This window comes from Podarcis cretensis (genome assembly GCF_951804945.1).
Source record: "Podarcis cretensis genome assembly, chromosome: 2".
NCBI lineage: Eukaryota > Metazoa > Chordata > Lepidosauria > Squamata > Lacertidae > Podarcis > Podarcis cretensis.
In genome coordinates this window covers 78609611-78631774 of record NC_137171.1, presented here as the reverse complement: position 1 = coordinate 78631774, position 22164 = coordinate 78609611, and the positions used below count along the sequence as shown (strand labels likewise).

The 22164-nt window shown below is 43.0% G+C and overlaps 1 protein-coding gene across 3 annotated transcripts in view; it reads right to left on the bottom strand.

Moving 5' to 3' along the window:
* The window catches only part of HRH1 (histamine receptor H1), a 97316-nt gene extending 75487 nt beyond the window's left edge, over positions 1-21829 (bottom strand). The window contains exons 1-2 of one of the 3 annotated variants that reach the window (XR_013836270.1): positions 21696-21829; positions 18387-18509 (exon numbers count right to left, since the gene is read on the bottom strand). The gene's annotated coding sequence lies outside the window, so the exon portion shown is untranslated. Of the gene's footprint in view, positions 1-18386; positions 18510-20769; positions 20791-21695 lie in introns of those variants that run through there. The other 2 variants (XM_079967308.1, XM_079967311.1) reach the window with 2 other exon arrangements.
* Between the last annotated feature and the right edge of the window lie 335 nt (positions 21830-22164).

The following is a 22164-nucleotide window of genomic DNA, read 5'->3' as shown; positions in this document are numbered from 1 at the left end:
ATCTGCCTTAGCTCCCAGTTTCACAGATTTGCAGAGTTTGAACAAACATGAGATAGCCTTTACTTTGATCTTAAAACTGGTAGGTTTAAACAGTGGCATAGAGTGCCTGGGGCTGTGCAGAGGCAGGGTGGGAGGGAAACAGATGGAGTACACATGTGCATTCAACTACCTAATGGTGGCCAAGTCACTCAGAGGATTGCAGCCACAGAGATAAGAAGAGAAGAGTTGTTCTGTTGCCTGGAGAGGTCACTTCCTGGTTCGCATGGAGAAACCATTTTCCAGCAATGGAAGTGCACAGCTGTACTGAGGCAGCACCGGGCAATCGGCAAAAGACTGTATGGCAACAGTCTGCTTTAAAGGGTTCCTGATCCTGTATGGCTTTGAAGGAGAATCTATTAAAAATGATGTATAGATGGCATTTAATGCCAACAAAACGGGCTAAAATGTATAGAAAGATGTTGGAAATGTAAAGAAGTAGATGGGGACAGGTGGACCTGTGACAAGGTTAAAAGATTCTGGGAATTAATCTATAACGAACTTAAAAAGATATTCAAGTACACTTTTCCCAAAAGACCAGAAGCATTTCTGCTAGGTCTAGTGGAAAGAGAGATTAAAATAAAAGATCGGAATTTGTTTATGTATGCCACAGCCGTCGCAAGAACTCTACTGGCCCAAAAATGGAAAACACAAGACATATACCAACCATCCAGGAGTGGCAGGTGAAGATGACAGATTTTGCGGAACTTGCCAAATTGACAGGGAGGATTCGGGACCAAGAGGACCAGAGATACAGGAACAATTGGAGTAAATTTATTGAATATTTAAAGGAGACCTGTAAAAACTTAAAGACACTATTAGGACTGGAATAATACCTTCAAGGTAAAATAGTAGAGATATAAGAATAATATATGTGATAAGAATGTGATATATATACCAACGGCAGGGAGGGAGGGAAGTCAAGACTCGGCAGAGTCAAAGGGATTATATTGTGATAATAAGGATTGTTGGGAAAATAATATATAAAGAAAATAATAAAAAATTATCTGGAGGAAAAAAAAGTGTTCCTGATCCTGGTAGGCCTTGACTGGTAATTGGCAATGGCCAGCCAATCATAAGTCAGTCAAATAACCAGGAGAATGCCCAGGTGAAAATGATGGTCAAAGTCCAGAACTTCTTAAAATATGTTTGCAAATGGAAATTTGCTTTATTTTCACTTCTCCATTTACAGTTGATGGTGTGCTAGGGAGATTGAGCAGTCTTAAAAAGACAGGTTGGAGAAAGAAGAAATGTACCACACGTATAATTTCTGGCGACCGTCTACTCCTTTCGTTCCCATCTCCAGTTCTGGGAACTATGGATGATATCCAGCTAGGCTGTACTCAATGTAGGTTCCTTGAAATTAATAGATTTAAATCCATTGATTTCACTGGGTCTGTTCCAAGTATGGAGAACATTGCATATCACCTTATGCATTCTGATAGTCGATTTGCTGCAGAACAGAATGCCTTTCTTAGCTACACGTTCCTATTCCATTAAACATAGAAAGCTTCAGATTTCCTTCCATAAACAGGAAAGTGTACATGAGTGACTTTTGCTGTTTTAGTGATCTTTGATTAAGGAAATCCAATATTTGACTCTGAAGATTGGTGTCACTGAGGGTGTTGTTGCTTTATTATCTTTCCCCAGGAACAATGCGTTCCTGCAGTAGATGCTTCTGAGTTGAAGTATATAATGTGCTGAATCACAGCAGGTTCAGTGTGGCACATTATCTCCTTGACAAAAAGGAGTGTGTGAAGAGCAAGTTCTCTCAGTTTGTTATTGCTTAACCTTTCAGTTGGTGGTGAGGACTACTTTTTACTGAAGAGGGCTAGAGGAGAGAAAATTGCCTTGGCTCACAAGTTCAGTGTTATTGTCATTGATTCCTCAGAGCTAGTGTTTGAAAAGAGTTGGTCCGATTATTGGGGTGCTCTGAAGTCAATGGACTTAATATTTTATTTATTAAATTTATATCCCTTCCTGCTTCCCAAACAAGTGATAAAACAATAAAAAAATTAAGATATCTTAACACAATTCCAATACAGATACAGACTGGGAAAGAGCTGAACTTAGAAGGCTTCTTGACAAAAAGAAAAGAGAGACTTAATTCCAAATGAATTTCATAGGTAGCCATAAATAACAATGATGAAAGATTTAAAAAAAAATTATTGAAAGATGTTCCAGTAGCACCTTAAAGACCATCTAAGCTTTCTAGTTATCAGCTTTTGTGTGTATACACACTTCTTCAGATACTCTGAAGCAGAGGTCACTACAACCTTATAACTGTTGATGGTAATTGGTTCCACAGGGAAGGGCAAGGTAGCCATATTATCTTGGTGATACCTTATAATGGCATAAGGTTTTGTGGACTAGTCCATTCCAAAAAAGGGAACAATCTCTTAGTTCCCATACTGTACTGCAAATGGGTTGTCCTATTCAGACACTGTCCTCCTTGTATTTAGGATGCACATGGGGAGTGGGGGTGTGTGTGTGTCACACCATCCCAGCATCTTTCCAACATTACCTTGCCGCTGTGGTCACATCCAGTGTCTGCATGCTCTCTTGAACACTTGAAACATCCAAGTGCTAACTTACACAGCTCCTCTCTCCCCTTCATGTGTTCTATCAGAGCATGGAAAATAAAGCCTGTGAAGGGCTTGTTCCCCCCCATCTCCTCCTCTGTTTCTCCCCTGTGTCAGATTTTGAGATTTTAAGCTTCCTGAGCAGGGAACGGTCCTCCTGCATTTTGTAAAGTTCCATGCATGCCTTCATGCGTAATGACTGGGAGCCATTACATGTGGGCTGTGCATGCTATATTTTTACATTCTGCAATGTGCATGTGAAAGTCTGCCGCTGCCCCTCTAAATTGTGATCGTGATGCTGAGTAGGAAATAATTATCCAAAATTTGTTTAGGGGGTGGATTTTAAAACAAAGTCCTATGTAAAAGTAATCAAGAAGAACCATGCCTAATGTTAACAAATGCTACAGCGGGAGACGAGGGAGAGAGGATTAGAGCTGAAATGGAGTCAACCCACTACTCCAAATAATACATTGCCCATAATATAGAGGCATGCTGAAAGAGCCCTTCACTCTGTGGCTAGAAGAATCATAAAACTGTATAGCTGGAAGAGGATTCAAAGGTTATTCTAATCCAGGCATCCCCAAACTCGGCCCTCCAGATGTTTTGGGACTACAATTCCCATCATCCCTGACCACTGGTCCTGTTAGCTAGTGATGATGGGAGCTGTAGTCCCAAAACATCTGGAGGGCCAAGTTTGGGGATGCCTGTTCTAATCCAACCCCCTGCAAGGATGAAACCACAGCTAAATAATCCCTGACAGATGGGCATCCAGCCTCTGTTTAAAAGCCTCCAATGAAGGAGAGTTGACCACCTTCCAAGGTGAGAGAACCAGCAAGTTCCTGCCATGCCCTCAGGGCTGGCCCAATACACTTTGCTGTCTGGGATGAAGGACAAGATGATGTTCCACTTCCACATACAGAAATTAACTGGCAATTTATTTTTTACTGTACACCTGTGATGTACCCTATATAGCTCCAATTGAATGTATGGTGAGGGGCCCTAGAACAGGGGTCAGCAAACTACGGTCCGATGGCCGGATACAGCCTGTGAGGGTTGTTAAACCAGCCCCTGGTCCTTGCCGCCCGCTTGGTCAGTCCCCATGAGAAGCTAAACCACACGGGGACTGACTTCCGGGACACAGCCACGGCTTCCTATTGGCTGCAGGAAGCTCCTGCAGCCAATAGGAAGCCGTAGACACTTCCTCCATTCCCATTATGGCTCTGAAAGCCAGCGGGGAAAGAGCGACGCAGGTGCAGGTGATCCGGCCCACCAGCAGAAAAGTTTGCCCACTCCTGCCCTAGAACAAACAGCAAGGGGGCTCTCACCACTATGCTACTCATTTGCCACTTGAAGCAGTCATTTCACTTTGCCTGGACCAGCTGTTGCAGTTAACTCTTCCTCAAAGGATTAATATCTTCCATGGAGCCCATGAGAGTGGCCCAGTTTTTATTGCTATACATAAAGAAGACAGTTGCCTGATCTTTATCTATAAAGAAATGCCCACTAATCATTATACTAAATGACAGTATTCAAAGGGTGTCCATCATCTTGGGACCACTGGAAATTTGGGGAGGTATCTGAAGTATTTCCCTCTGTTTCTCCACCATAGCTGTTGGAACCCGTGTCAGTCTGGCCTCACAAATATTTCTTCAGCTTCCTACAAACAAAATGGCAGAATGGAAGGTCAAAAGGCACAGCCTGGGTCTGCATGCACTGAGAGCACAGCCACCAACAGCATTTTACTGTGTATGAAATTGTTAGTGTATGTTCTGAACATGCAGTTTAGTAGAATGGGATCTATTTCCCAACCTGAAAAAATGTATTTATTCTTTATTGTTAAAATGGTTTCTAGTTCATTACTCTTGGTCGCTGTCCTGAGAACCATTGATTCGTGTATTAATGTTCTTCCTCTGTGTACTGCTTGGAATGATCATTTTATGTTCCTAAAACTCATGCGTTCCTCATGCTGCAAAGCACCAGTGACACCATGTGGTGGCAGAGCAGAAATTATTTAAAATGGTATCACCATGTGACATTGTCTACATCTACAAGTTAGTTGGTGCAAAGTGTTTGGCTCTTGTAAATTTCAAATTGATTTTATTTATTTATTTTATCTCTGCTTTTTGTATTATTCTCCCCTTATGACTTTACTGTAAGCACTTAACTACCCAGCTCCTGCCTCCAGAAGTTCTAACAACAATTTGTTCAGCCTGTGAAGTGTGAGGAGACTACACACAATTACTCCCATCAGGGGTGCCAACTAGAATAAAATATTGGGAAGGGCAGGTAAGCTGTGCCCCGCATCATCTATCACATGACAAGGTGCATGCTCAGCATTTGAATGGCAATGCCCATCAACTTGGGGGCCCCTGGCTCCTTCAAATATTTCAGGGAAGGGGGGGGGGAGCTCCCTCAGCCCCTAGGAGTTGGCTCCTATGACACCCATGATGACAAACCAGTATGTTCATAATCTGTAGACTGTGAATGCCATCTGGCAGCAAGTGCCCAATCCGTTCCCTATACTACACTGAAAGTTTATAAGCAAAAGGATCTGTGGGGACTACCATTGGGCTAGGTGGTATGAAGTAATGGAGAGATAGGGCAGGGGTGTGGGGTGTGTGTGTGTGTGTGTGTGTGGCATTCTCTCAATATTTCTTTCAGCAATGCCTTGTGCAGTTTTCAAAATGAAGACTGTCTGCTCCTTTAGAGCAGAAAGGAAACTCCTTGTTTTCAAAGTTATTTCCGTGCTATTGCTCTAGACATGATGGAGTCTTGGCCAGGTCCTCAATAAAATAAAAGAAAGAAAATGTGCATGTGCTCAAAGGCATCTTCCATTGATGTTATACTATGTATTTCAGGACAAAATTCTTGCATGGAAGCAAAATATTCTACAATTATATGATTTAAAAAATAATAATACAGAGGTTTCACTGGTAGGGATTGAGGAGAAATTCAGTTTGCATTGAAAGGTGAGCCTACCTGATTTTAACCAAATATGTGAGCCAAAATATATCAGTCTTTTGAAATTCTCAACTATCAGTGCAGTTCTCCAGCCAAGTAATATGCAATCCAGGAGACTTAACAACAGGAACAATGAGTTGATCCTAACCAGAGACCAGATGTGTCCTTCCTAACACAGAGTCAAAACTGAGTTCAACAGGAAGATCCAGTAGTGAACCACCTCCTAATGAGTTACCAGTTCTTCAAATGGCACAAGAGAATACAGAATGTGGAATCAGCCAAATCCAAAACTTTGAATAGCACAAGAGTTCATGAAACACTGCACTGATATAAATACAGTTAGAAAGCATTGGTATGGACTCAGTCTTAGAAACTGATACTAGAACATATTAATGGATTACAGTGGGCATCCCTCATTGCTGTTATTCCTTTTAATGTCGCTACACACACGATATAGTATGGCTATTGCAGTTTCTAGTGAGACTATCATCTGTGAGTATAATTTTCATTTTGCTATAACTCTCAACATTTGCAGTTATAATTTCTAGTAGTTTATGAGCTTAAGGGAAGAAATAAATATTTGAAATTGTAGGGATTTCCTTGGGAAAACATTCAAAACTAACGGAATATAAACACTGATTATAGTTTCCTCAGAGACATTCTCCCTATTGCTTTCCATAAGTTGTGTAAAACAATTTACACAACTTTACAAATTTACACAAACTGCTTTTAATATTGTGTTTTAATGTTGCAACCCACCCTGGGACCTTAGGGTGGAGGGTGGGTAAATTAGAATAATTTCATCATCATCATCATCATCATCATCATCATCATCAGTATCACCAACAGGGAGTGCCAACATGGTGCCCTTGAGATGGTGTTGTTGGACACTACCTCCTATCAGCCCCAGTCAGCATGGCTGATGGTCAGAGGTAATGGGAGTTGCAGTCCAACAAGCTCATTATTAAGGATTTGTAGAGGGGTGGCTGGAGTGGTGCATGGCAGAAGGCTGGGAGCCTGAAGGGCCCTGCCCTGCCTCTCTCCACCTGGCTTGGGACGGGGCCTGACAGGCTCCATAAAGCACTACTGCTGCTGCTGCTTGACAGAGAGGGCTCATTTTTAAAAATTGTTTTTATTTTTTATCTATGTCATTTTAAATTGTAATTGATATTAATGTTGTATTTTTTAGTTTTAGATTTTATGGTTTATGTGGAAATTGTTTTCCATTTGGTTGTGTACCTTTTGAGTTTTGTTTATTGTTTATGACTTTTGTTATGTTGGTAATTATGTAAATCTTGTCATGTTGTAAGCCGCCTTGAGCATTGTTTTAACTATGGAAAGGTGGCATACAAATAAAATGATGACGATGATGATGATGAGATGACAGCATCCAGGGGAGAAATTGCTGGAGCTGTGTGTAGAGAGATACCATGGATTGTGTGGATTCTGATGTGCACGTCTGGAGTTTTGATAGTGGCCCTAGTGAAAGAGGCTACTTGAAACGCATTTGAAAACCCTTTCATTGATTAGGTTACCTGTGCCCTTCCTCCCTGCACTGGTGAATGAAGAAGGATGTGGTCATTGTGATTTTGGTACACACCCACCCAAAACATCACTGGACAGGTGTAGATACACTCCGCTTTGCTGAGGCCACCTATATCTGTTTTCAGATGAATACACTGCAGGGTAAGGCAGAATCAATCCACAATGAGCTTTTATTTTCAGAATGCAGAAGCACTTTTCAGGGACAAAAAGATATGAAGTAGATCTAGATTGTGTGCGTATAGTGTAGAAAAAAACACAAGTACTCAATCTCCATTCTAGAATAAAATGTTGTGTGAATACAGTCTATGTGTCTCATCCTTCTGCATGTGTTTCTATATGTACATATATGCAAAGACTTGCAGGAGGATGAGACAATTGCATAGGCACTTCACTACAGCCACTGTAGGCTTTTTAAGCAGAAGATGGAAGAATTGGAATGGTGATGTCGTAACTCAAACAACCACGAGAGGGAGTTTTAAGTCTCTCTCCAGAATTGCCGTTTTTATTTTATTTCTTTTCTCCCCCCCCCCCCGAATATTTTTACTGAATTTTTAATCATACATAAATACAGGAAGTGAGGAAAGCACAAAGAAATAAAATTAAAATTGCCACAGTGTGAAAAGAAAAGAAAAGAAAAGAAAAGAAAAGAAAAGAAAAGAAAAGAAAAGAAAAGAAGACTACAATACAGTCCAGCAGGAACAGCAAGCTTTCATCCACTTCAAAGACTTTAATCAAAGCCTATTAAATAAAAAGAAAAGAAATGCCACAACTTGTGTGTCCATCCATTATTATCCGTTTAGATTAAAAAAAATTAAAGACACTATTAAATGGAAGGGGGAAAATAATAGAATCCAAACATTTGCATGCATTGGGTGGGACCAAATGGCAATGTGCTTCCATATTTGTATCTGAAATAAAATAATACCACAAATCAAAGAAACAATCAACAGGGGTCACTGTTTGTAGTACCCAATTGATTTTGGGGAGGGGAGGTGACAAAACTGATTTCCAATAAGTGCCCCCCCTTTATTTCCATTACAAGTCCTTGAGTCTATACTCTGAATAGTGACACCAGGGACCTAGAAGGTGCAGGGCTTGTCAGTCCAAACCCTGCACAGACTCATCAGGGCTGACCTTAAGGCAATTGAAACAACTGGGCCAAATTGGGCCCTGTGGGCCGCTCCTAAGGGGGAACCCACCCAGGGCAAACTAGATGGATTTTATTTATATCTATGAGATTTTGCAGACTTTGGTTGTGAACTAAGTAAAAAGGTAAAGGGACCCCTAACCATTAGGTCCTGTTGTGACCGACTCTGGGGTTGCATGCTCATCTCGCTCTATAGGCCGAGGGAGCCGGCATTTGTCCGCAGACAGCTTTTAACGTGTGATATTTTACTGTATTTTTGGTTTTTATGGAAGCCGCCCAGAGTGGCTGGGGAGGCCCAGCCAGATGGGCGGGGTATAAATAATAAATTATTATTATTATTATTATTATTATTATTATTATTCTGGGTCATGTGGCCAGAATGACTAAGCCGTTTCTGGTGAACCAGAGCAGCACACGGAAACGCCATTTACCTTCCCGCAGGAGCGGTACCTATTTATCTACTTGCACTTTGACGTGCTTTCGAAGTGCTAGGTTGGCAGGAGCAGGGACCGAGCAACGGGAGCTCATCCCGTCGCGGGGATTTGAACCACCGACCTTCTGATCAGCAAGTCCTAGGCTCTATGGTTTAACCCACAGCGCCACCCGCGTCCCTTTTGGCTGTGAACTGGGGCCCTACAAAAAAAAAAAAAAAAAAAACCAACCTAAAGTTGGGCCCCACTTCTTCAAATTGGGCCCCCACTGGCTAGCCCTGAGTCTCATAGTTGCTGGGCCAGAGTTTCCCTGCCCTTGAATGAAGTCTTGGGTTTCCAATTTTGGGAGAGGGGAGACTGTGGCACTGGGGAGATGGCAGGCTGGTGAGGCTTCCTAGATTTAGAGGCCCAAGTCGCCCTGCCCTCGCATGAAGTATTGGGTTTGCAATTTTGGGAGAGGGGAGGTTGCCTGCTGGGGAGCGGGCAGGCTGGTGAGGCCCCCTAGATTTAGAGGCCCTAGGATTCAGCCTACTTAGCCTAGACATAAATCTGGCACTTGCTATATCCTGTACAGGAGCAGGGCCGTCTTAACCGTTGGCACTAGGGGTGCACGGCACCAGGGCGCCGGGCTCTCAGGGACATCAGGCTGAAAGTCTGAGGCCGAGTCCAGGGAAGAGCCGCCAGCAGTTGAGCGGAGCAGAGCCCAGGCTCTTTTGCTGCAGGTGGCTCTTCCCTGGACTCCAACGCTCGCCCTCGAACTTGCGCCGAGCCGCAGCAGCAGGCTTGGCTCCACTCGGCTGTTGGCTCTTGTCCCAGCTGCATGGCAGCTAACTGTTTTGGCGCCGTGCCCAGAGTGCCGTGTAACATTGTGGTGGGATCTGCCGCGTGCTGACAGCACTGAAGGCAGCAACAAAACCTGATGAATAGGAACACACGGATCCTGTCCAGAGATGTTGCCTCCGATGCCGCTTGCATTCCCCATTGTTCTGCACTGGCACCCCACGTTGGACGGTGCTGGGAGCATGCGCCGACAGCGGAAAAGCCGGCAAAGGAACCCGCAGCTTGGCGCACGTAACAGGATGCATCGCAGTGGCCACAACGTTACATGGCGCTCCGGGTGCTGTGCGCGCAGCCGAAACAGTTAACCGCCATGCAGGGGGAGGCAGTGGGCGGACAGTGCAGTGACTGTGCGTCCTACCCGACACTCCCCCCCAGCATGGAACCCGCACCTCCCTTCGTACGCCCCTGTGCGTGGGGCGTTGGCACCCCTTTTGGTTGGTGCTGTGAGTCCCTGTGTCCCACAGCCGTTCTAAAGGTAAACAACTATTTCTTTAAAAAAGTCAATAATTTTGGGGTCCTCCCCCTAAAAAAAGGTTGACAACTCTGGGCAACCTAGGGTTGCCGGGTGGATCTTTTTACCCTGGCGCCACATATGCTTAAGATGGCCCTGTGAATGAGCTTAGTAGAAGGCAGTTCTCTTCTCTTGTTCTGCTTAGAGTGTCTCCTTCTTTCCTCTTTACAGATTGTAGTTTCAAGGATGGGACTGCGGCAATGACAAGAAGATCTTCACCTCCATTTGGGTTGACTGTGTGCTATAAGACTGTTCTCCTCATACTGCAGGGTCTTCCATTTTACAGAGTGTACATTCAAGAAGAGGAGGGGAGGGAAAGTGCCCTGCTGCAGAAATTCCTTTCTTCTTCTTATATGGCATTTTTGAGGGACAGGCAAGGATGGTGCCATCCTGTTTCGTCACCCGATATGAAATGGGAAGGTGCCGACCCAATTCACCACCGCCCAAGCCTCCCTTTTTACATATATAATAATTTTTATTTGATTTTACAAATATAGAATTATAACAATCCAAATTACATATCCCTATTTGGAGATTTCTCCAAATCTCTGGACTTCCCACCTTCCCTTCCATGGATCCTGTTGTCCACCTTCTCAACTGCATATTATTTCATAGTCCATATTTTATATCTTTCCACATTATCCATAATATTCGCTACATTACAAGTGTTATTAAAATCCTGCTAAGGTTTTCATCTGCTTACAGTGGTCTCCATTATCATTTTTTTCCCATTCTTCGTTGAAGTTTTGGTCTTCTTGGTCCCTGAACCTTCTGGTCAGTTTTGTCATTTCGTCATAGTCTCACAACTTGGTTTGCCATTCCTCCCTGGGTGGGACTTTGTCTTCTTTCCATCTCTGGGCTAGTAGCATCTGCATTGCTGTTGTCACATACATGAAAAGTCTTTTCTGTTCCTTTGGAATGTCAGTACCTATAATTCTGAATAAAAGGCTTCTGGGTTTGTTTGTTTTTACAAAAGTTATTTTAAACATTTTTTTTCAATTCATCATGCGGTATTTTTTGCTCCCCAAGACGCACCTGACCATAAGACGCATATTTTTTGCTCTATAAGACGCACCTGACCATAAGATGCACCTAGATTTTACAGGAGGAAAACAAGAAAAAAAAATATTCTGAACGAAACAGTGGATGTATGATTTTTGTGGTTCGTGCTGTGGCTACAGACATGTGATCTGACGGTGAGTTTGGGGTAGCCCAATGCAAAAATCCTGAGGATCCATGTGGATCCGTGCTTTGTAACCATGTTTTTGCGCCATTGCGGCCCCACGAAACGATGGATGCGTGATTTTTTTGGTGCAGGCTGTAGCCACATGCTATGTGATCTGATGGAGAATTTGGGGTGACCCAATGCAAAAATCCTGAGGATCCACGTGCTTTTACCTCCCCCGCTCCCAGGCAGCCTCCTTTATTGCTAGCGTCCCTTGTCTCCCTCCTGATAGCTTGCCTTTCAACACCCCCTTCCCTCTTGTTTGCCTTAGTGTCTTTTCCTTAGCTGGAGCAGTTTTTTGTTCCTCCTTTTCTTCTAATTTCTCTCCTCATTGCTTGTTTTAGTATTCCTGTCTCCTCTCCTTGCAAGTTCATTGTCTTTACCTCCCCGCTCCCAGGCAGCCTCCTTTATCGCTAGCGCCCCTTATCTCCTTCCTAATCACTTGCTGATCAACTGCTCAGTGGCTTTGTTTCAACATCCCCTTCCCTCTTCCTAAAAAAAAAGCACGATCTGCTTTTTGCCTCTGGGCAATTTGGCTCCAGGGACCATGTATTCACTTCATAAGATGCACAGACATTTCCCCTTACTTTTTAAGGAGGAAAAAAGTGTGTCTTATGGAACGAAAAATGCGGTAAATTTTAAAGAGACTCACTGAAATGAAAGCACTTTGCCACAGATCAGTGACAGCTGGAGATAATCTCTTGTCAGTATCTGCTCTCAGTTTCTACCTTTTCTCTAATTAATAGAAAGGTATTGGATACCTCTTTATAAGATTGAAAAGGCAGCCTTTCTGGCTGTTACAGAAGAAAGAAATGCTGAGATACCACAATATTGCATTAGGCCCAGTAAACTTCCTTCCATTCTGATTATTAGGGGTATCATTTTCCTGATATTTTAAAACTGTGGTAGCCAATTAAAAAGAAAAGTGGCTTGTGACGTTTTCTTAGTATTCCTCTTAATGGAACTTGTTAGGTAACATTGTTGGCACAAGAATGTAAGAGGTACAAGATGCAATGACATTAGGACAGTGTAATTTAATTGCTGCCAGATTAATTACGCTGTCATAATGTCATTGCATCTTCCCATCTACCCAAATAATAATAGGAAACTTGGGAAGATGTCATTTTGGAACTGAAATGGAGCTACCCCAGAACAAGACAGTGAACTCCTTAGGTATGCAGGAGTATATATTTAGAAACACATTTATAAATTGAAAGAAAAGGGGCAGGATCAAATGTTCTGACATAAACCTGTTTGCTTATAGGATGTATTGAATACCAAAATGCTGATGGGGTGGGGAGGAAAGGGAACTGGTAGGAGGAGGAGACAGAATTTGCCTGCTCAAGTCTCTAACTATGCCTGGGAGATTAGAATTGGGTGGGTGTATGCTGCAAGGTTAAAGAAAACCTCCCTGCCCTGCCCTGCACAGGGATGCTTTAGGTAAAAGGAAAGGAAGAAAAAACATGCTTTTCTATTCCTCTATTCTCAGGTGGGGGTGGGGGTGGGGGAAGAGATTGGGACATGACCCAAAATTTCTATAGCCACCCATCAATAAATATTTCCTCATGGCTTATACCAATTATAATTTAAAAAATACAATATATGATAATTAAAATAAACAATAAACAATGAAAGACAGGGGAAAAGTTTGCAACCGAGAGAGTATAAAACTATTTGCGGCCTGAGTTAAAAATGTGGGTGAATGAAAAAGTATTCACAGGGTGCTGAAAAAGCTATAAAAAAGCATATTAGAGGAAGGATGCGTCTTGACATTGTTCCTCTATAAATGGAAGCAAACCCAACGATCCATTTTCTGCATTCATTTTTGTTTACTTGCCATGTGATGGCACTGTTTACTCAAAAACGAAAAGCCCAATTGTTAATTTATTTTGAAAGATTATGATGAATACACATTATGTTCTTTGATGAGGTATGACCTTTCCTCTGAGCATTTGATGTTTCAGTGATCACAATAAAAATAGCTTTACTATGTTTATTTCACTGATAACTCTGATTTATAAACATCCATCTCCCAGTTATCTTGAGATGTAATATGCATAGCAGGCAATCAGGCCTTCAGAGCTTGGTGATTTACATACATACACACATCTAAAAAAGGCAACCATGCCGTGCTGAGTTCACAATTGCTAACAATAGTCGCAACCCATTTTGACAAGTGCTTTCTTCTCTATTTAACTGCACAGGCACCCTCTGTTGCACGCTGAAACCCTTTGCTGGAAAAGGTGAACTATATTTGGGTTTTTAAAGAATGACATAACGTAATAAAGAGGCAGGGGCTGTCAACTCAGGCTGTGTTTCTTTATGTTCCCAAAGTGCTGCTATTATATAATCAGTAACTTCCATAACATAGCAGGTTTACATACATTTTGAAAATAAATTGAGATCTCTTTCTCCATGCATAGCTTTTTCTTTATGATGGCTGCCAGGGCGTTGCAGCCCCTTGCTCTCTAGGTGGCAATTCAGCCACCAGAAGGAAATCAAGGAGAGAGGATGTTCTTAAATGCAATCTGCAGCGATTCCAGAAACATATTCTGGGCTTTACATAATGTCCCTCATTATATGGGGGCAACGCGTTCCTATTTTAATCTAGCCGTATTGTGTTTGGTTTTTAAGCTGCCCACAATATATGCAGAACGTTCTGGTTTTCTTTTTGGGTTCAGCAATCTGTACAAACAATATCCCACTCTCTCACTGCACCGCAGTCATCTCTACAGCAAACAATTCATTTAGCCCATGTATAACCCTGCAGCAAATATCTGCAGCACAAACTGTATTAAAAGATTGCATTAATAATGATTAAGTGTTGCGGAACTGTGACCTTCATGTGATGAGAGGTGAAAAATGCCGTGTGAACAGGGAAATTCATAGTATGAGCCAAGCAGCTGACCGATCTGAACAATATTTCTGTGCCTGCATATGAATTGTTTTATGACTGTCCTTTGAATTACGTTGACGCCTATAGCTTGTTTGGTTACTTGTTGTTGGCATCTGTCTGTCTCAGGAGACAAATGGAGGAGTGCACCTTTGGGGGTGAAGTCAAACTGCTGGAAGGTTGCAGCACCTGCTGCGGCAGTAGAGACCAATATGGGAGAGACATGTTTTGTTGCAGCCAGGGCAGATGAAGGCATCCGGTTGTGCTGCTGCAAGTGCACTATGGCATTTCTTCTATCTGCAGTCCTCCCAGTGGTCATTTTTTCCTCTGGTCACTGATATATGACTTGACTGCCTGACTCTGTGGTTATCTGCAAGTGATTCCCACATGGTGGGGTGGGGTTAATGTTGCCACCCTTCATGTCACGTTTGCAGACACCATTGTAACACAAAGCTGGCCTGCCAATGGATCTGGTACTGGAAGCCAGCTCCCCGTGGAGCATGTTCTTGTCAGGAGCTTGTCCTAAACTCAAGGACCTTGGCAGAGACACATGCCCGACTGGCATGTTCTCTCTCTCCTGGTCGATTGTTCGGGAGCTTCAGCCCAAACATCACAGCGACCGATGTCAACAGACATCAGCACACTTAGGGATCCTCAAAGTCTTCGCAGCTTGCGTAACAGACCTCAGCAACTCACATAGCTGTCAACTTTCAGATTTGAAAATAAGGGATCAGCAGCCTCAAAAATAAGGGATCAGCAGCCTCACCTGTCCCGGGGACAGTCTACAGGATATCTAACAATCCGGGATTGCAGCGGGAAACGGTGCTGGAATAAGGGAATTTCCCGCAAAAAAAGGGAAGGTTGACAGCTATGGCAACTCAGCATTTTGGCTAATCTACTTTATTTACACATAAACACACACGGAGCACTGCAACATGGCTCCCTCTCTCTCTAGCATCAGACAGCAAAGAGAAAAAGAACAAAGGACAATAGTCCCACTTCACGGAACACAGTAACACAAACATCCTGTCTCTGTCACTTTCCACTTTGTGGAGTCAAAACATACACCGTCATGTGATAGACAAAAATCCCATGACTGCAATAATGGAGCAGGAATTCTAACAGTTCTTGGGGATCCTGCCACCTTCCATTTTGTGGTCTTGACCAAGCCAGTGTAGACGTCACTGAGACAGGAGTGTGAACATGCTAAGAATGTGGGCTTGAGAGAGAACATCTTTATTTGAAACTCTGTCCTGCCATGTGATACCCAAAATCTGCCGGACACAGTGCATGTGGAAGGTATTGAGGCATTGCTCCTGATGGTCATAAGTAGTGCTGGATTACCAAATAGGCAGAGTAGGCCTATGGGCTCCATGCTTTTTAGGGGCCCTGCAACAACGGATCAAAATAATATTGATTTGATCTTGAAAAAAATACAGTCAAGCTTTCTTAGTTCAATGCTATCCCACTAGAGCACACACATGAAGGGGGCCCCTGAGTTTTCGACTGCCTAGGGGCCTCCACAGGGTTTAATCTGGCATTGGTTATAAGTTGCCCACGACTCACGTTCATAAAGCAGTGTGCTCAAAATGCAAGCCTGGTAGACCTCTATCTTGGTATTGGATGTTAGCATCACATTTTCTCATACCATTTTGGAGAGACGAGCCATTATCATACCTGCCTTGCCAATACACTTGTCCAGCTCAGTGTTGATGGAGAGGATACTGGTTATGGTGGAACCCAGGTGGACAAAATTGTCTACCACATCAAGCATGTGATCACCATGCTGATACATGGTGACATCCTGACCTAGAAAGGTGGTCTTCATCAGGCTGATGGTAAGGTCAAACTTATTGCAGGCTTGGACAAAATGGCTGATGAGTCTCTGGGGAACTTCCTCAGAGTGAACTGTCATCTGCAAACAGATAAGGATCCACCACACTTTTGTCCTGGCATGGAGATGTGCCAGCTTGAACACACCCTTTGAATGGATGTACACACCATATTCAGTCAAGCTTGGAGGGGCTGTAGCTCAGTGGTAGAGTATTTGCTTTTGCATGCAGGTTCCAGGTTCCACCTTTGGCACCTCCAGGTTGGGTTGGGAATGTTCTGTGTCTAAAACCCTTGTCATCCATTGCCAGTTAGTGCATACAACACTGAGCTACATGATCCAATGGCCTTGTGACAGATATTATACCACAACAGCTTTAATTCTTCTGGAATTGCCAAGAATGGCTATAGGTAATTGTACATCCCCAACTAAGGAATACAATATATTTCATTTTAACAAAAGTGAACTAGAGCCTAGGACTTGCCGATCAGAAGGTCGGCGGTTTGAATCCCCACGACGGGGTGAGCTCCCGTTGCTCGGTCCCTGCTCCTGCCAACCTAGCAGTTCGAAAGCACGTCAAAGTGCAAGTAGATAAATAGGTACCGCTCCGGCGGGAAGGTAAACAGCGTTTCTGTGTGCTGCTCTGGTTCGCCAGAAGCGGCTTAGTCATGCTGGCCACATGACCCGGAAGCTGTACGCCGGCTCCCTCGGCCAATAAAGCGAGATGAGCGCCACAACCCCAGAGTCAGCCACGACTGGACCTAATGGTCAGGGGTCCCTTTACCTTTACTAATAGTGAAGAATGAGAAAAGGTAATTCAGAAGAAGTATAACTATATTAAAAGCGGCTCAAAGCAAGCTCATAACAAAACAACTGAGATGAGCTTCATTCTCAAGGTGGAATGGTTTGTTTTCATAAACCATTCCATAAGAAGAATGCTGAATAATAAAACTCTTAATGTTTGAGGTTAAAGGTTTGCCAGAAGTATGGGGAATGCTGACGTTATTGTTCCAGGTCATAAAGTTACTTTTTTTGTTTGTTCATCAGTTAGCGGTCAATACTTTTTGGGTTAAGAACATAGGAAGAACCTTGCTGGATCAGGCAAGTGACCCATCTAGCTTAGCATCCTATTCTCACAGTGGCCAACCAGATACAAATGGGAAGCACATAATAAGCAGGACATGAGTGAAACCTAAACAATACAGCAAGCAGACACTCATCAATTTACATTTGGCCTCATTAAAAAGCTTGGATGAAGAGAAATAACTAGAAGAAGTCAAAGAACCATGGGGTCTGTCATACCTCCAAGGGAAGGGAGTCGCAGAAATGGGGCATCACAAGAAGATCCTTGCTCCTCTTCCCACACAATGTGCTCCACCCAGTGGCAGGATCTGCTGCTGAATGCTCGCATTGACAGGAACTGTTTACATTCAGAAGTACAGAGTCTATTTAAATAGAAGTAGCTATCAAGTGGCTGAGTGAAGAAGAGATTGGTTCCTCGATTATAGAGGAATGGTAGGTTTTCACTTTTCCAAGATACACTTGAACAAATTAGTTTACATATTTAGTGAAGATATTTAATCTTCTGCATTATTGAGACCAAAGTACTGGAAAACAGTACTGCCATTTCTGAAGGGTCAGAAGATTTTGTTCTGAATCACTACGAACTTTTGTTTTATATTCTTTTCTATTGCTGCCCTGGGGTGATCCGCTTCAAAACAGCAAAGGACCTGAGCTATAATCCTCCCTTTATTTTCCAGCCTGCGCTCAGCATGAAATGTGTTTATCTGCAGGATTGTGTAAGAGCTTCATTTAGAATCCTGTCTCTCATGCTTCACACGTAAAAATCACAAGCTGAGAAAGAAGGGGAAGACATTGAGAGTGATAAGTAAAAGGCTCACCTGTTTGACATTGGGACACACCAACACATCCTGTCCAATACCTGCGCCCATAGTCCTTCCTTTTCTTTCCCCCTCTTCTACTTGTGATAAGCTCAGTATATAAATCTGATTTAATACATTTTCTGGTATGTTCTGCCAGCCCACACCATCCACCCGCAACCACTACCACCAAAGAAACCTTTCTATACTTCTGCATAGAATTTCCTTTTCCTTTTAGGGATGAGGGAGAAACTTGATTTGGTTCACATTTAAAGGTGAAATCTACCTAAATTTACACTTTTGAAAAATAGCATGAGCACTGAAAGATAGCCATCTTTCAAAGTGCACACTTCTCCAAATTTTGCAGTGTAGTTCTCTAGTTAAGTAATGTGTACAAAAATGCATATACTTAAGGTAAAGTGTGCATAAACATGAGAAACTGAGAGAAACGGAAAGTAACTGAAACGGAAAGATTTCCACAACCCTAGTTCCTATTCTAGTTACATGTATGTTGACTTTGATAGTACCATGGTCACTGTTTCCAATTGGCTCAACAACACATCTCACACCAGGCAGGCCTTGGCCACCACAGAAGAGTGAGTCCAGGGCCACAGTCTTTTATGGAATCTAGAAAGTAATGAACCCTTTGTCATAAGCAGAACATCTACTTACCCAGTCTATGTAAGGGAAATTGAAGTCACCCACTACAACTACATTTCTTCCTTTGGATGCCTTCTTGATTTAATTTTCCATCTCAGGATCACCCTGGGAAGATCACCCTGGGCATTTTGGTCAGTGGGCAATAGTACATCTCCAGTACTAAATTATTCTTTCAGCACAGTATTGCACTTCACACCTCTTCCATGGAGAAGTCTGCCCCTTTGGGGATTTTTAGTTGGCTGGACTTTATGTCCTCTTTTATGTCCATTAAACCCTTTCCTATCCTCCTTACACGGTTTGTATCCAGAGATGACTGTGGCCCCATGGAAACCTAAAAGCATTTACTTGCCCAAGGTGAAAAAGCAGGTTGGGAGTTGGGCCTGATTCCTGGTTCTGGTCTAAAACAAATGAGGTCATTACTTGCTGAAACATTGGTTAGTGCCTGGATGGGTGACCACCTGGGAAGCATATGTATACTGTTTTGGGTCCTACGATCAAAGAAAAGCATAATAAAAATACAAGGGGAAGTAATAAAAATAGAGAGAAAATATCACTGGTGTCTGCTCAAAAATGTCCTAAATTGGATTCATAGGCAGTTCTTTGGAGCCTGAGATTGCAACTGGATGTACACTTTTTGTTGTTGTTTAGTCGTTTAGTCGTGTCCGACTCTTCGTGACCCCATGGACCAGAGAACGCCAGGCACTCCTGTCCTCCACTGCCCCCCGCAGCTTGGTCAGACCCATGCTGGTAACCTCGAAAACACTATCCAACCATCTCGTCCTCTGTCGCCCCCTTCTCCTTGTGCCCTCCATCTTTCCCAACATCAGGGTCTTCTCCAGGGAGTCTTCTCTTCTCATGAGGTGGCCAAAGTACTGGAGCCTCAGCTTCACAATCTGTCCTTCCAGTGAGCACTCAGGGCTGATTTCCTTCAGAATGGAGAGGTTTGGTCTTCTTGCAGTCCATGGGACTCTCAAGAGTCTCCTCCAGCACCATAATTCAAAAGGATGTACACTTACCTAGGAGTAAATCCCACTGAACTCAGTAGGACTTCTGAGCTGACACTGACAGTGCTGCATTGTGAGAGTCTCAGTTTTCAGTTCTAAATATAAGTAAGGCCTGCAAGGGTACATTAATCCCTGTGAAAATGGGAATCTGTAAAGATACTAGAGCCAATCTGCAGAGCAGCTTTCATTTGAACTGAATGTCACTGATTATCACCTATTACCTATTGCTCTCGGCAAAAGTAATATTTGAATAGTTTGCCAGGTTTCTTGTAGTTTTTTTGAAATTGTAAAATGTAGTAGAATCTAGGCCAAATAGCAATATGCACATAGTAGACCTTGAACCTTTGTGGTTAGTGAACGTGATCAGCTGGATAGAACTTGTTTTTATCCCCATGGGGGTTCTTTTTTGTCTGGTGTTTATTTTCTGCCTTTTTTGTTCCTTGTTTATTTTGGATACAGCCAATAGGCACACAGGGTTGTTGTCTTGATATTTCCAGTCACCTAACAGTGTTGCCTCAGTTGATCTCCAAAGCAGAAATACAGGAAACACGGCCTGTGTGAACTATAGACGACTATAAATTAGGTCACACATAGAATCATAGAATCATAGAGTTGGAAGAGACCACAAGGGCCATCGAGTCCAACCCCCTGCCAAGCAGGAAACACCATAAATGGGGGTTTATAGTTCCAGGAGGAAGGAGGAAGTTCTGCCTATACACTTTCTTAATTCTTGGCACATTCTTCAAATAAATCTTAGCAACAAATCCCCTGAGTGCTGATTTGATCCGAACAGACAGTTTTGCCTTTCCGGACATGTTATAATCAGTCTTGCTTGAACGATATAGTTTTTGAATAGTGTTTCAAATGAACTCAGGAGCCTATCAGCTGCTATTTCTTAGGTGGGGTGGAAAAGGATATGGGTGTAATCAGGGAATCAACTATAACACAAGGCACCAAGACCAGTGTTGTTTTCAGATGGGCACTGCATGAAGAACAGGAAACACTAATACACAGCAAAGGCTATTGAACACAAAAGTAAAATTAAGAGCACAGTCAGGTTACGAGGTCCAAAAATCTTTGGCTGAGGTTCTTTCAATTTTCAAAAATATATTTGTGTGTGTGTGTGTGTGTACACATTACCTTCCCTACCAACAATCACTGTGGTAGGGTGAGATAGAAACAGAACTATGGAACAACTCTCCCAGAGTCTCCTCAGAGAGTACCTCTCTGTCTTCTGTGGTAGCTTCTAAGAGCCAAAAAAGGACAGTGCTCCACAGGAGGCTAGAGTTTACAGAGTTCAATGTTCTTCAGATATAAGTTGCTCACCCCAGAACACTAATCTGCTCTAGTACTGGTTTTAATGGGCCATTGAGCAAAATGTTATCAGCCCCCCTCTTCTTTTCTACATCTGGCCAAAGCGAGGGATCAAGGTGAGTGACTGCTCTGCCTCATCCTTTCTTCATGGCTCTCTTGCTTAGAGGTGACAGGTGAACAGGAAGTGACCACAAGTAGAAGGAGGAACGGACCCAGGGGAACCCTCTGCTTTGGCAGGTGCCCAACGATCCTGCCCCCTGACCTATTTCCTTTCCCCTTGAAAACTTTTCATATGAAACCCTACCTCTGCCACACTTCCTTCTAACCATTATCCACTATAGTGTTAAAATAGCTCTGATTTGGCCTTTTCCTCTTCAAAACAGAAGACAGCTGACAGAAAAATGTGTTTGTTTGCAGCTATCCTGCGTACTGTGTCAAATAGCATTAGGCTGCACTAGGCACAATGCAATAAGTAAAATGATGTGGCGTTATGGTGTAACCTGACACAGCTTGTCAAGAGCAAAAACAGTGCAAGAAGTGCACATGGGAGGTGGCCCTCTTCAACAAATGTGGTTATAAGGAAATGTACACACACACACACACACACACACACACACACACAGAGTGAATAGAATGGCCCAAATCATTTTAAAGTAGCAAAACCACTGTAGTTGATAAAACTTTGCAAGTGAACAAAATAAGTTCTCTTTTGGAATGAAGGCACACACGCTTGAGTAAAATGGACTCCAGAGTGTTGTGGAGGGCCGGGTGATTAAAATAAAAATAAAAATAAAAATAAACTCAACTGTCAGACTGGGAATATCCCCTCACTCACCCTGTTTAGGATATTCCACCCTTCTTCAGCAGAGTTTCTTTTTTTTCAGCAAAGTAAGCGGCTCACGCATGTTAAACAAAGCTTTAATAATAATAAAATTGTAACACAATAACATCCTGTCTGAGAGAAACTAAAACAACATCTTGAGGCAAGAATAAAGCTAGAATGACAGTTGGCCTCTCCAACTGAACTTAACTGAACAACCGAAGGGAGGGGCCAATTCCAGAGCACAACACAATTCCAGAGCCCACCAGATGCCAGACAGTCTACTATTCAAATTAGGCCCCAGTGTTTTTCTAACATAGAGAGGAAGTGGTCTGCCTAAGAGGTAACAGAGATACATAGATGTACTGTACAGTGGTACCTTGGGTTACAGACGCTTCAGGTTACAGACTCCGCTAACCCAGAAATAGTACCTCGGGTTAAGAACTTTGCCTCAGGATGAGAACAGATATTGCGTGGCTGCAGT